The 15,116-nt window shown below is 41.0% G+C and overlaps 1 protein-coding gene across 3 annotated transcripts in view; it reads left to right on the forward strand.

Annotated features, from left to right (window-relative positions):
• Positions 1-9,651: 9,651 nt before the first annotated feature.
• Positions 9,652-15,116, forward strand: part of NDST4 (N-deacetylase and N-sulfotransferase 4) — a 135,609-nt gene continuing 130,144 nt past the window's right edge. For 2 of the 3 annotated variants that reach the window (XR_014568344.1, XM_083756451.1), the window contains exon 1: positions 9,732-10,261. The gene's annotated coding sequence lies outside the window, so the exon portion shown is untranslated. Of the gene's footprint in view, positions 10,262-15,116 lie in introns of all 3 variants that reach the window. The other variant, XR_014568343.1, reaches the window with a different exon arrangement.

The following is a 15,116-nucleotide window of genomic DNA, read 5'->3' on the forward strand; positions in this document are numbered from 1 at the left end:
TATCCCACCATAGCTCTAGAGTTGTTAGTGGCTGTTTTCCAATACTGAAGTTTTAGGAATAGAAGCATAGCCATTTATTCATTTTAAGATGTCTTCCATATGCATTTGCACTGCATTCTACTCTTTCTGGGTGGTATCCAATGCTCACTTTCTGCTGAAGGAAGGAACACATCAGCAGAATTGGCAGGAAGGCAATTTAGGGTGATTGCCTTCACCCTGCCCTACCCCATCCAACACAATTATCCCCCCCCAAAAAAAGTTGGGAGTAGATTTGCGGAGTGGGAGTGCCGGGTACATTGCAAGGGGAGGAGAATGCCCCCAAATTGCCTCCCGCTCCCATTTCGTTGATGGATTCCTTTTGAGTTCTGTTTAAGTGGTAGAATTGTTAGAATTAGTTCCATAATTGAAGCATGTGCAATTTCCTGTGGTTTCTCCCCTCTACATTACCAATATGAATCTGCAAATTGATAGGATTCTGGGGAAAAAAGCAATTGCAATGTGTTTGCAGCGCTTTGTACCTATGATTGCATTCAGATTCTTCCCCCCACCCCTCTGCTATGTTTAACCAATGTGCACATGAGTGCCTGCATGCTAATAAAACCGCACAAAGAATAATATTGGGCCAAATCACATCAAGATTGCTTTCGTTTATCAATGGGCCCATCTGCATCTGTGATGCAAAGTGGAGAGGGAAGGGCGCACATCAACGGAAGTAACTGAAGGCTTTGGCAAAACGCATGTGCAGAGTGGAGGATTTGCACGCCTCTTTTACTTTGCAAACAAGACCAAGTAATTTGAAACTTCAAAATCCAGGAAGAAATGAAGGAAGAGATCTAAGCCATCCTGTGTGTGTGTCTGTGGGTGGGTTTTTTTAGCATAAATTTTACACTTGTCCATTTCTAAATTCCAGTTTTCATGACCCCTTGGCATGTAGATTCTAGACAAAATTCTTTAGCTGAGGGACTGCGTCTTAGTCTGCCATACTTCCTCCAGGCCACATTTGGGTGGTAGGGGTTTGGGGGTGGGTTGTATGCCAGTAGTGTGCAGGATAAGAGCCAGCTGTAAGTGGGTCATCCCTTTCTCCCTTCCTCTGTCTCTCCACCGTTTCTCTCTCTTTCTGTAGCCCTTTTTCTTTCTTTCTTTCTTTCTTCACCTACTCCACTCCCTCTCCCCAACCTCTTTCTCTCTCTTTCCTACCGCTTCTTCTCTTGTTTCCTCTCCCTCTTTCCTAACTCCATGAAATTTATCTGAGCGGCACATGGAACTCACAGAGACTTGTTTTTAAAGATAACTCTGGAAACTTATAGTACCAAGCGCATATATACGTGTGTGTGTGTGTGTGTGTGTGTGTGTGTGTGAATGTCCTTGATACTATAGGTTTCTCATATATATATGAATGAATATATATATATATATATAGAGAGAGAGAGAGAGAGGGAGAGAGAGAAACACATTCACATCTGCTGTTCCTCCTGGAAGACGATAATAAAAACGTCAACAGAAATGTTGTGCGTTTGACAGTAATAAAGTGCAGGACCTATAGTTCCCCAAACATTCCTGTAGAAGAGGCAGGCAATAAAATGAAGAACTTTACCACAATTCAGGCAAAATAGGTTTTGTGAAAATAGTGGCTGGCATTTCTGGACATTCTCAGGAAAGAATCTATAGAATACAAAATGGTTAATTAAAAGATGGATTGTTGTCTGATGCAGGTAACTGACCAGCATTCTCAGGCTTCTATCTATAACTTTCCCATTAATGGGAACAAAAACCATTAATGACAAGCGAATTGACAATCTATAGTGTTTATAGATTACAACCTAGCTAACTGGAGAAGTCTGCCATGCGAAATGTATAGGATATCTGAGATATAATGGTGTAAACAGTGCTTTCCCAACCTGGTGCCCTCCAAATGCTTCAGAGTACAACTTCTATAAGTCCAGCCAAGTTGTTGGAAGGTGACATAAACACATACAGTGGTACCTCGGGTTAAGAACTTAATTCGCTTTGGAGGTCCGTTCTTAACCTGAAATAGTTCTTGAAGTACCACTTTAGCTAATGGGGCCTCCTGCTGCCACCGCGCCACCGCCGCACGATTTCTGTTCTCATCCTGAAGCAAAGTTCTTAACCTGATGTACTATTTCTGGGTTAGTGGAGTCTGTAACCTGAAGCGTCTGTAACCCGAGGTACCACTGTATGTTGATTAATTGCCCTTAATTGCTTTTTTCTCTTTCCCTTAAACTGATTTTATCCTCTGCCTCTTTTTTTGCCCCGTATATTCTGAATTCTTTTTCACAGAAGTGAATAATGTGTGTTGATGACTGCGTTTTTTCATCTCTTGTTACAAAAGTTTTATCTTGTTGGCCATATTTCAGCAAATCAGTACCAATATTTTACATACACACAAAAAAAAGTGAAAGGGAAGAAAACTGCTGTAGGAGACACAGCTGTTGAAAAGGACTGGCTTCTTCCTACTTGCTTCCTTTGCTTGGATCCATATCTGCACTTTTTCTCCTGATGTAACAAGAGTGCTAGAAACGTACTTGTCAGAGTTGCCTCCAGGTCCCAGCTCACAGAGGACCAACGCTAGTCAGTAATAACTTATAAAAGTCTTTATTGAAGATTAGTTTCCATTTCCAAACCGCAGCGTGCAACTCCACGTCTTAGAACCTAGACCGGCGAAGCTCCATCTGAGCCTCCGCCTCCTAGACACCAGTTTAAGACTCTAGCCTTACTCCGCCTCTTCCGTTGTTCTTTCCTCCTCTGGGTCCTTCTGCCCCCTGGGGTTTCCTCCTTTCTGGACTCTTCTGACGCTGACCCCCCTGAGTCTTGCCCCTCCTTCCGGCGGGCTTTAGGACCTGGCTCCCTATCCGGGCTACCTGCTGTGCCGCTCGCCTGTACATTTGAACTTGGCGCACGCGCCCAGCCGGTAACTTTCCTCTTGACCGTTTCCCCGCTCTCCGATGGAGGCGTGGTCAATCCTGACTCATCTCCTCTCGCTGGTGGTGAGAACACTGGTCCCGATGCCTGGGACTCCTCCCCCCCACTGCGCTCTGGTGGGGAAGCTGGTCCTGATTTCCAACTGCTGCTCTGGGAGTCCCCGCTGGCCCCTTCCTTCTGGGGTTTCCCCCTTGGCACCCCCCTTGCCCTGGCCATCGGCGCTCCCTTCTGTGAATCTTCCGATTCGCTGGAGAGGCTCATGGAATCCCTCTGACCATTGTCACCGCCTACGCTCCCCTCGGATTCCTCCCCATCGCTCTCCATTTCCTCCCTCTCCTGTGCCTCTGCTCCTGAGCCCCTGACAGTACTGTTAAAACAAAAAAGTACAGATTGTCAGGTTACTTTATTTGGATGTGTTTGTGCCTCCACTTGCACAGATCATTTTCAAATATTCTAACCATACACAGAGGCAGGGCCATTACTCCATGGCAGAGCATCTTCTCTGTCTGCAGAAGAACTCGGGTTCAATCCTTGGTGTCACCAAGAAGGTCTGGGAGAGATGGCGTCAGCAGCCAGCCAACACAGGCAATATTGAGGTAAATGGACCCAAAATGATCTGATTCAAGGGGATCATAGCAACCGGATCTGGGATAGTCTGATAACAGCAGGCAACCTTAGGAGTAGGAAAATAAGAAAGCACCCTTAAGGTAGAGTCAATAAAGTGTTAGGGCAAAAAACTGAAACTACACATATTCTTCATCCTGGCCTTTGAAACTCAATATATATGTGTTTTAGGGCCCACTGTATTCATCTTATTGTAAATTGTTTTAACTGATTTAATATCGTAGTTTTATATTATTTTGTAACCCACCGAGAGCCCTTATGTTGAAGAGCAGGTAAGAAATCCCATGTTTAGTGGCAACTTAAACTGGTGGAATATGCACAGCTTGTGGATCTAACATACAGAATAAGAGAACAAGAACATACGTTAAAAGAAGATTGGGAAATGTTTATTAAATATATGGGGGAAAATTGTGTACACTTGAAAACATTGGCTGCATTAAGATAAATTCAACAGTGTAAATAAGTTTTGAAGGATATCATAATGGAATACTGAATGGTTTAGTTTATGTAAAATATGCAGGGATTTATGATATGCAAAATGAACTATGGAAAGAGAAGAAGGGAAGTCATTGATATTTTAAGGTTGTTTAAATGCGTATTCTAAATTGTAAAACAGAGAATTTAATAAAAATTATATATATAAGAAGTCCCGTGCCTGGTAGTAATTAATAATAATAGCTCAAGTTTGGATCTGAAAGATTTGAAAGGAGTACACAGTTTGGATGTCTTTTCTGATGGCAGATTCTCTAAAGTTAGGATGCTTTGCTTTCCCATTCAAGATACTTGTAAGGTACAGGGAAATATGAGGTAGTACATATATTACCAGACCAGCTGTTTTATGCTGGATTCTTTCAGTATAGCAGGCTATTCTGCTAAGGAACAAAGCTTTGGTACAGACTAAGCGTATTGATTTTAGCTTCTAAATTAAAACAAATTTTGGAGGACAAGCTTAACCACTTGGCCGAAGTCCCTCAGTAGGAGCATCTGTGCTGTTGCATTCTATTGATGTTCCATTACATGGTGTGTGTCTTGCTACGCACAGCAGAAAGGCAAGAGGAATATGCCAGGTCTTGGAAACTACCTTTCCACACAAAATTTTAAAATGTTTATATGCTTCAAGGTTTGCAATATGTTTGAGTTTAGTAGGAGGGATTAAAGTTGAGAGAGAAGAAGGCTTCAAACACATCCCAAAGTCTTGATTTCACTTGAATACATTTTGCACTGTAAAAAGGTTGCTTATATTTAGAGTATTTGTTGTGATTATCATCTATTTCTCTCTCTCACACACACACACAGAGAGAGAGAGAGAGAGAGAGAGAGATCGCTTCTCAGCCTTTTGGCTAAGATCAAGTGGAGAGAGAGAGAGAGAGAGAGAGAGAGAGAGAGAGAGAGCGAGCGCACAACTATTTGTGTTTAGAAGGCCCATTTTAATACCGTATTTTTCGCTCTATAAGATGCACCAGACCATAAGACGCACCTAGCTTTTGGAGGAGGAAAACAAGAAAAAAAATATTCTGAATCTCAGAAGCCAGAACAGCAAGAGGGATCGCTGCACAGTGAAAGCAGCAATCCCTCTTGCTGTTCTGGCTTCTGGGATAGCTGCGCAGCCTGCATTTGCTCCATAAAAAGCACACACATTTCCCCTTACTTTTTGGGAGGGAAAAAGTGACTCTTATAGAGCAAAAAATACGGTAACTTTAGAGTCTCAATTCACACATCAGTATTCATCTCCTTCCTCTAAAGAGCTCAACGTGACATGCCTGCTTCTTCTCCTATTTTATCTTCACAACAAACCTGCGAGGTAGGCTAGGTTGGTTAGACTGAGGGACAGTGACTGGCCATAGGACTTGTAAAAGTTCATAGGATTCTCTTTGAGTAACATACATTGATGGATGTTTTCCACCCTAAACATTCCATTAGAAGGAATATCACAGCCTATTCTTCTTGCATCAGAACTGGACCTATGTTGCTTCAGGATTTTGGATTCTGTGAGATTCATATTTGATACTGAGTTTTAATCTGTAAATTTGCTAGAGATGCATTAGGAATTTGGGGAGGGAAAGCCGATTTTCCAGAGATCTAGGGCTGATGGGAGCTATATGGAGAAGAAATACAATTTTGTTTTCATTTTAATGAGAAACTACCGGATTCAGGGTTGTGAAGCAATACTTGAACCAAAACACAGTTTGCACTTTTCAAAATCTTGCAATGTAAGTCTTCAGTGCACATAGATGCATTATATTACTGAAAAGTGTTCTTAAAATGTATATTTTAGTGACAATAACAAAATATGCATTAGATTGGGGAAATTGCTTGCAAAAAAATTCATGTGCTGTAGAGCAGCATTAAAAAATGTATTAAGGTAAAGGTCTTTTGAGGTGTTTTTTACTTGTTCTTTTCGTATAAGGCCTCCAGCAACATTGTTCTCTAGGTGCCTCACAAACATAACATGATAAAGTACAACTGAAATATCATAAAAGAACAATGCAGTCTAAAAACTTCCAGCAGAGAGAAGAGTAAACCAACAGAACTAATCAGTAAAACCACATACTTCAAAATGTCCTGGGAGAAATTTTCTTCAAAAAGAAGGCACTAGACTTCTTGGGGGTGGGGTGCTTTCTGAAACTAGGGTGTCACCATCAAGAAGTCACTGTCCCTAGAAGCTTCACTTTAGTTGGTGGGGACAGCCAGAAAAAAGGTATCTGAAGCCGAACTCAGAGCTTAGGTAGACATATGCAGGAGAAGGTAATACTTCAGATATCCCGCTTTCAAGCTCTTAAAGTATTTTACCCGGCACTGTGTTTGGATAATCAAGTCTTAGCTGAATTACCTAAGATATGACTGAACTTCATATACCCACATGCAGTTGCTCCATGTCTTCTGGAAGAAGCCAGGAAGCCTGTTGAATCAAAACCAAGAAACTATGCTTAATGGCTTAAAAGACAAGCCAGGAAATAAAATTATGGAGTGAAGCAGCTGCATTTGGAACAGGGGGCTCATTCAGCTCTTGCTTATTTAGCAATATTTGACTGAATGCACTACAGATCAGGCAAGCCTCCTTAGGAAGAACATATAAGCTGGGTGCCACAACTGAGAAGGTCCTCTCCCCACTCATCTCAGACAGTGGGGTCAGAGACTCCAAGGATGTTCTCAACACACAGGGAGGCTGATGTGCGCCTGTTGTAATGATTGCATCGGTCACTTGCCAACGTAAGGCCAACAAGCCATTCCTGGCCCAACAAGGATTTCCCCGAGATACAACCCTATGCACCTAAGGAAGTTATTTTTGGAAGAAAAGCTCTTCCAGAAAAAGCGCATCACTGAGCCAGATAACAACTGATGGTTTCGTTCATTCCTGCACCTGTGATTCAGATCCCCTTTGATAACAATGACAGGTTGGTTTGCTTTCTTTCTTGCTCGCTTGCTTTCTAAATAAAAGGACAATGCTATGCAGTTGGGAATGAGGAATGCAGTGGATGCTCCACTTTGATCACTTTGAAAATGCTGTCATTGTTCACGCATTTTTTGGCAGGTCTTTTCATGTCTCCATGATCACCAGAAGCATGGGGAGAGGGACCCGTAAGGAAAATGCAATAAACAACTGATAAGATATTGCACTAAAGGTTGGAGATTACCTTAGATATAGGGTAATACCGAGGATAATTGCTAGATATTTTTAGGATGATTGGCACAGAGGCATCTGTTCTTCAGCCACACAGTTTAAAACAAAGCTGCTGCTGTGCTCTGAAGTGCAATGTTCTGTTCAAAAGGAACAGTTTGTGTGGAGTTCAGCTAATATTCACCTGTATGAGACAGGCGGTGAGCAAATGACACAGCAGCCCAAGGGTGATTATTGTTACTAGTCATGTATATAGTACTTCTGAGCACTCTGCTGTATTTCCCACAATGCTTCTGTTGTCATGGGAACTGAAGCTGAAAGATGGAGGCCTGGTGTTGGCTGTTTAGGACTGGAAGGAATTTGAACCCAAGTTTTCCATATCCAATTTTATTATTTTTATCTCCATGTGTGTCGTCTCCTGTTCCTGGTGACCTTTAAATTATTAACTGTGAGAGTGTGTGATTGTTTACATGTTTGTAAGACATTTTTAACTTTAAAAAATATTTTATTTGTAATGGTATTCTTTTATTATTTTTGTGCTCCTTTGAGAGGGAATGCATGATATAAATTTAATAAATACCAACAGACACAAGTGATGGCAGGAATTATTTCTGCTGCTGCATATTTGAGACACTACCTTGTTTTACTTTCTGTGACTGGAATTTGTATGCTGGAATTAGTTTGCTGCTTTTATTGTTCTGTGACTATTATATTTTCATATTTCATATATTTGTTTGTTTGCTTGCTTGCTTATAAGAGTATTTACAAACTGCCAACTCATAGGAGGAAAGTATCACGGCAGTGTACAATAAAATCGTTGGAACATCATAAAATATAAAAAAAACCCAATATAAAATCCAAAAATGCTGAACAAATGACCAGGACTGAATCAAATTAGTTCCCTAAAAATGGTTGATCAAACAAAAAACAAAAAAATAGTTTGGTATTATTTGTAAGCTGCCAGATAACACTGTTATTGAGTAGCATTTTATTGTCGTTGGGGGGAAATGATTTGTACTTTTGACTGAAACAGTCAAAAAGGAGGATATTTGAGAAACAAAAACTGTTAATGTATAGCACATACAACATCTACCTACCTACCTACCTATCCATCCATGATAGATAGATGATAGATAGTTGATAGATAGATACATGATAGATAGATGATAGATAGATGATAGATAGATAGATAGATGATAGATAGATAGATAGATAGATAGATAGATAGATAGATATAGATAGATATAGATAGATGATAGATAGATATTGATAGATAGATGATAGATAGATGATAGATAGAGATAGATAGATAGATAGATAGATAGATAGATAGATAGATAGATAGATAGATAGATAGATAGATGATAGACAGACTTATACTGAAATTTGGCACAGAATTCAGCATCTTTAAAATTTGGTCCATCCTTTTAAACAAACAAACAAAACAAAACCCTAAAGTTTCTAATCCTTAGGATTCAGAAGATGGACTTGAAAGTGTTTGGGAAGCATCTGGTGAATCTCCATAGCTAAGGAAGGGGCAGTTGATCTAGATCATCAGTGGTCCAGGTGTGGAATTTCTTGGTCCAATAGTGTTTTGCTCTTGCTCATCACAGCAAAAGCCTTTCCTTTTTTTACTGAGAAGCAAATCCCACTGATTTCAATGGGACTTGCCCTCTAGTAAGCAAGCACAATGGGCAGCAGAATGATTAGTTCAAATATAAATAAATAAATAAATGTAATGTGCGTTTAATTTATCAGAATCAAGGAAATTGGGTCCAGTAGCACCTTAAAGACCAACTAAGTCAGTTCTTGGTATGAGCTTTCGCGTGCATGCACACTTCTTCAGATACACAGCACACGAAAGCTCATACCAAGAACTGACTTAGTTGGTCTTTAAGGTGCTACTGGAAGGAAATTTTCTTTGTTTTGACTATGGCAGACCAACACGGCTACCTATCTGTAAAAGGAAATTGGGGTTTCTCAAATCAAAACTTGACTCCCCCCCCCCCAGTACAGAAAATACATGGAAAAGTGTAGTACATGGAAAAGAGGTGCGTGCCCACCCCTTGTTTTTAAACCTACAACCCTTGTGACATCTCTGGGTTAAAGTGGTGCTAATACGGTTATGAATTCTGTGCTGGAAGGGTGAGACCTTGTCTGTCTTACGATTCTCCTCTCATCCTTCCCCACCCCAGAATCCTTCATGTCTGTCTTTTTGATGGCCGGGAAATCACTCTTCAAACTTTTCTCTCTCCCCCCCCCCCCCGCCCCCATTTCTCTGTGATTTTATTTTCACAGCTTTGGCTGCAGATATCAAAAAGCAGCCAGTGGCATTTCCACTCCTGGATTTAATTTGGCCAGGTTTATAAAGGAGGTGGCCCAACTGTACAATGACAGATTATGCAAATCCTCCAGGAGCAGCTAATCAATCACTAGGGTGTGAGCGGAATGCAGCTGATCTCTGAATTAGCTTCTGCTGGAATGTGTTTGTGTGTAACCCCACACTGTCTGAATGACATCACAACAGCTTCTAGTCCTTGAAAACCTTGAGGATGATTAGCTGAAGGAATTGGCTGCTTCTGCCAATCATAATCCTCCAAAGCCGCCTTTATAGTTCTGTAGACATGAGCGGAGAGGGAGGGAGAAAGGGAAGAGCACAGCTAGGAAAGAGGCAGAGTAGCAGCAGCAGCAGCAGCAGCAGCAGCAGCTGGTATTCGGGTGATTAAGTAGTTCTCATTGCCTCTTTGCTGTTCGGTGACTGCTCCCTGGTGTAATTCCTATGTCCGAAAAGGAAGCTGCATTTTAACGGTGTGCTGAACAGAGGTTTGAATCATTCCAGCTGGCTGCTTATTCCGAAAAGGACTGTGTGTGTATAAATAAAATGTGACTGTTCCAAAGGAATCCAGCGGACAGGGAGAAGAGCAGAAGCAGTCTTCCCGGGATACTATTCAAGCAGTGGGTATGATATTTGCAAAAAAAGGAACAACTCCTGCCTTGCCGGGAACTGGATGAAGACGTCTCAACACCAGACTCTCCTTTCCCCTCATGGACCGTTACTTGAAAATAAATTATCTTTGGGTAAGTTGCACCATACTTTGCACAGAGCATGGCTTCAGATGAGTTTTGTGTGTATTTACTTGTAAACATATGGTGTGCATGTGTACATATGGAATAACTGTATGTATATACATAATTGTGTAGTATATATGAAGCCTGGTGGAATGGAGGAAATCGCCAAATAACACCCACTATTCACAAAGTCTATCGTGGGGAAACTGGGGAGCATAACCCAAACGCTTTTCAGTCAGGTTTCAAAGCTGATGTATTCCGATCCACTAGACATAACTGTGGTGATTGTTGATGGATGTCTGTCTCGAGGTTAGAAGGGTAGAATAAGTTAGCAGCAAATTAGAAAACGGTGGGAAATGGGATGGGAAGAACGAAGTTGAGGATCTTAGTCTAGACTTGCACTTCATGCTCTTTGCCCCACACTTTTTTACAGAAGAGACTATTAAAAGCCTGGCAAGAAAGGCAGATCAAAAGGTTATGATTATCTGGGATGATCCTTAAACTGAACCATTTAAAGCTCTTCCCTTGATAACTAATCTGTGAGGAAGGCAGCCCAGGCAAATTTGTTCTGTTCCACTGATTTTGTAGTTGAACAACATCTGTCCGGGACATTTAAGAGAGACTGATTGTTCTGTGTTTGCAACTACCAATTGCTTAAGTATGGGAGAAAACAGGGGCCGGGGGCGGGAGTGCAATGAGACTGGAAGAGAAAGTGCCTTCTGCTCTAGAGTTACAGCAAGAAAAAGAGGGCATCCTAGCTGCTTTATCTTCTGGCTCCCAGTCACACTGCTGCCAGGAAGAAGTACTCAGAACAGAGCCATTCCTAGAAGTGATTCATAATCTTCACATAAGCCAGAAGTGAAAGCAGCTACAGCCACTGGTGTTGTATGTTTCCCATACAACCTGCTTCTATGCCCCTTAATATACACTGCCTTAGAAGTGTAGAGTCCAAGCAAAGTAATATTTTATTCCTGGATCCTGTTACTCATGCAGTCTGCGCCTGTGCATGTTTACTTAGAAGTAAATGTTGAATGGTGCTTGTTCCCAGGGAAGTGGACACAGGACTGCAGCCTTAGAACTGTCCTCTTTCAAAGACTACTTAGGAAGAAAATAATTCACAGCAGAAGATCCTGGACTCTCCAAAAGCTATGCACAGAGGAAACTTTTGAATCAGTAAGACTTGTATTCAAGTCATCTGTTCAGGGCAGTGTGTAAAGATGCCCAGGACCAATGTGTTACTTGAAAGCAGTTTCACTGACGTTAATGGAGCTCTGGTAGAGTAAAGGGGCTGAAATAAGCCAAAGTCCTATGGAAGACAAGGGAAAAGTTTTGCTTGCAAATTTTCTAAATGTTGTCAGAGAAACTGTCTATTTCACAAGCTGAGCTCTCTGCTGAAACGTTAAAAGTTATCCTTCACTCTTTAGGTTTAGGGCTTCTTTGATTATCAGCACATGTGTAATGTCTTGTAGTCTCCAGAAAGGCAAATGTTCACAATTCAGTGCCAACCTGGCACAGGGTGAGGGATTTCTACAATGCTACTGAATAGTTCTCATCTGTCCCATCAGTTTGACAGAATAAAACAAAGCCTGTGAATTAGTTTTAAATATAAATAGCAATGGCTGAGTCACAGACCACTTGCTTGTCATTAACTCTGATTTCCCTCTCTATATATTTGTATATAAAGAGGGAAATCAGAGTTAATGACAAGCAAGTGGTCTGTATATAAGCTTTTTAAAAGCCCACAATTTCAACTCTGGCAACTTTGATCAGAACTTCATGGGTCTATAAACCCTGTGATAACTGCTGGATGGTTTGACAATGGCAAGGCATCATTGTCATAATTGTCTCAGTGATCAAACTTATCATCATTCTCAGTGATCATGCCTTACTTCAGAAACAGGGCATTTCCTCCAGTTGCTAACCTTCAAAGTTGACCATACTAGATTTGTTACTCACAAGTAAGGCTGCTGTGAAACCTAGAAAGAAATGAAATAGCATACTGCGCGGAACAAATTTGTTTCATAGGTTTAACACACCTACAAACACAAATTGCATATAATGTACATACCACACTTTTAAAAAAAGAAAGAAACTGCATGAAATAATCCTGCATTTTGAATATATATATATAGACAGGCTGAAAGTTTCGGCAACAGCACAAAGCACACTTAGCTGAGAATATGTCTCCTTTAACTCAGTGGGATTTACTTCCAAGTAGACATGCCTAGAATTGCTTTGTGCATGGAATGATTAGGAAAGTGTTCTTGGAAAGTATAGGCTTCCTTTGGCTCACATCCAATATTCCTAAAATAATTTTCCTTTCCAGGTCAGTTATAACTTAACTTCTCAAAAGTTGTCTGACAGGATGAGAAATTCAACTCAGCAAATGTTTCCAACATTACAGAGATGTCAAATCTAATGATAGCTTTCGGATTTTTCTTCTTCCTGGAATTATATTTTGAAATAGAGTTAAAAATTCAAGCAAAAACACTTAGAGGAACACATATAAAAATAAAATGAGGTCAATGAAGGAATAAATAAGTCCCCTGGTTGCAATCCTTAGCATATCATGCTCCTGGGATAGCTACAGGGCAAGAGCATACCCTACAGTGCCATCCTAAACCATCTACTCAGAAATAAATTCTGCTAAATTCAGTGGGGCTTATTCCAATGTTAGTGGGGTTAGGATGCAGCCTAAGAAACAGAGAATTGCAAAGGCTTAGTAAGCATGTTCTTTCTGACCCAATGTGAACATTTTCTAACAGCGAGTATTTACCATACATGGTAGGTAAATTATTGACAGAGTTAGGTCAGAATCTCAGTTCCACCTGCGATTCAAGTGGCTCTCAGCAATTTGATGCTTCACTTCTCAATCCCACTTCCACAAACTGGGAGGAGAATTTTTGTCTCCCAATTTGCATGAAAATCTAGTGATCTAGTGATTACTTAAATTAGTCTACAACAGTATGAATTGTCATTTAATAACCTTTTATAAAGCAATAGATTCAAGGACTGGAATACAAACATATTTGCTATAGTATTTTGAATACCTAACATATGGTGGGCTGCTTCACATATTATCATTTTCCTACATGGAAATAATCTCTTATGTAGGGAAATGCAAGCTGACTGCAATATAGGAAGTATGTCATGAATAATTTTTTAGGCTGCCAGTACAGGGATTAGGTGGCTAATGCTGCTAGACTTTACACACACACACACGCACGCGCGCACACACACACACACACACACACCTATATTTGCATAGGTACCGGTAGGTAAGTAGATGGATGGATGGATAACAGAGCCCTGGGCTCCTGCTGGGTAACACAGCAGAGAGCTGAACTCCTGGGTAGCTCATTGATGCCTGGGCCTTCATCTCTGATTTCCAAGTTCTGCAGAACCTCAGCTAAGAAAATGAGAATGTTAGTATCTGGCTGTGAGCCAGACTAGGCAGGTATGGCTGGTGAGAAGAATGTTTTCTGGGTTGAATTTCATTAAAACATTATGTAAAAGCACACTATTGTACCTTAGCTTTGTCTCGGAAAAGTTTCCATTTCATATTGGCAAGCGTTCCTTTTCTCCTAATGAGAAGCTAGTGTAGCTGTACTTAATAATAATTTTAAATTCCTCCTCCTATACGGTACATTGTGAAAGACATGCAGAAGAGTGTTATATCCATTTTTAAAAAAGGAAGTGCAAATGTCCTTTAATATCATTTTATAAGTGAATGGAGTTTAACCTATAAAAATGAGTGGTGTAAAAAAAAGGAATATCATGCGTATTAACCCAAAATCTGAGCAATTGTTAAAATACATGACTGCAGGTGATGTGTGTTAAATTGTGCCTTAGTTTGGCAAAACATTAATCTAGCTCATAAAGGGTGATATTCAACTCAGTTTTACTCAGAGAAGCCCTATTGAAATGAACGACTGTCACAGTGATTCATTCATTTCAGTAAGTCTGCTCTGAGTAACACTGAGTTGAATGCCACCGAATGCGTAAAGTTAGTCTTCCTTGGGAGTTTGCTAAGAGAATAGATGTTTACCTGTGGGCATATCCATGCAGGATCATCCTGTTCCTTCACTTGTTTGGTCTGATGTGGTTATGTGCTGGCAATTGTTTTCTCACATTTCAGTTCACCTGCATTCTCACTTGCTTGTCTTTGGCAAGGTGGTACCTCTCAGCCACACCTGACCCATCCTCTATCCATTATATACATGTTTATTATCTTTAACATGGACTTGATCATACTGACCTACCTTACAGAATGGCTCCAAGTATTTCTGGAGCATATAAAGAAAGTCCTAGTGAAATGGCTGGGCAGAGTGTGTTTAAAGGGCCTGTTTGCGTGTTCAGACCCAGAGACCTCCCCCCTAAAGAAACACACATTTGACACAAATTTTAGTTTTGATTTTTGGCAGAATTTAGGCCACAACTTTATTGATTACAGAAAGTGAGTGGTTGCATAGGCTATGATTCGACTAGCTCCCTGCACCCTTGCAGGTAGCGCTGACCCAGGGCTCCAGCATAGGTCAGCCAAGGGTGAACACCTGAGGTAGGTGGAAAGCTGGGAACAGACTATGTCCACTCCCCAGTTGCTCCCCTGGATTCAGGCACGGGCACAACCCCCTCTTGGGGGTGGACCAAACCAAGTTGAGTCCCTTGATTCCTTTTAACGCATTACCCTTCACGTAGAGATGGCGAGACCGTTCTCCCATCCCTATCACCTGAACCACAACCTTACAAGTTGCGATGATTTGCTACATGGCAGGTGAAACCCAAATGGCACCAGCCAATCAGCCAAGTGGGGAAAATTCCTGCTGTGCCCCTGTCCCAACGACAGACAACACATGACGGCATA

The sequence above is a fragment of the Podarcis gaigeae genome, assembly GCF_964106915.1.
Source record: "Podarcis gaigeae genome assembly, chromosome: 9".
Classification (NCBI taxonomy): Eukaryota; Metazoa; Chordata; class Lepidosauria; order Squamata; family Lacertidae; genus Podarcis; species Podarcis gaigeae.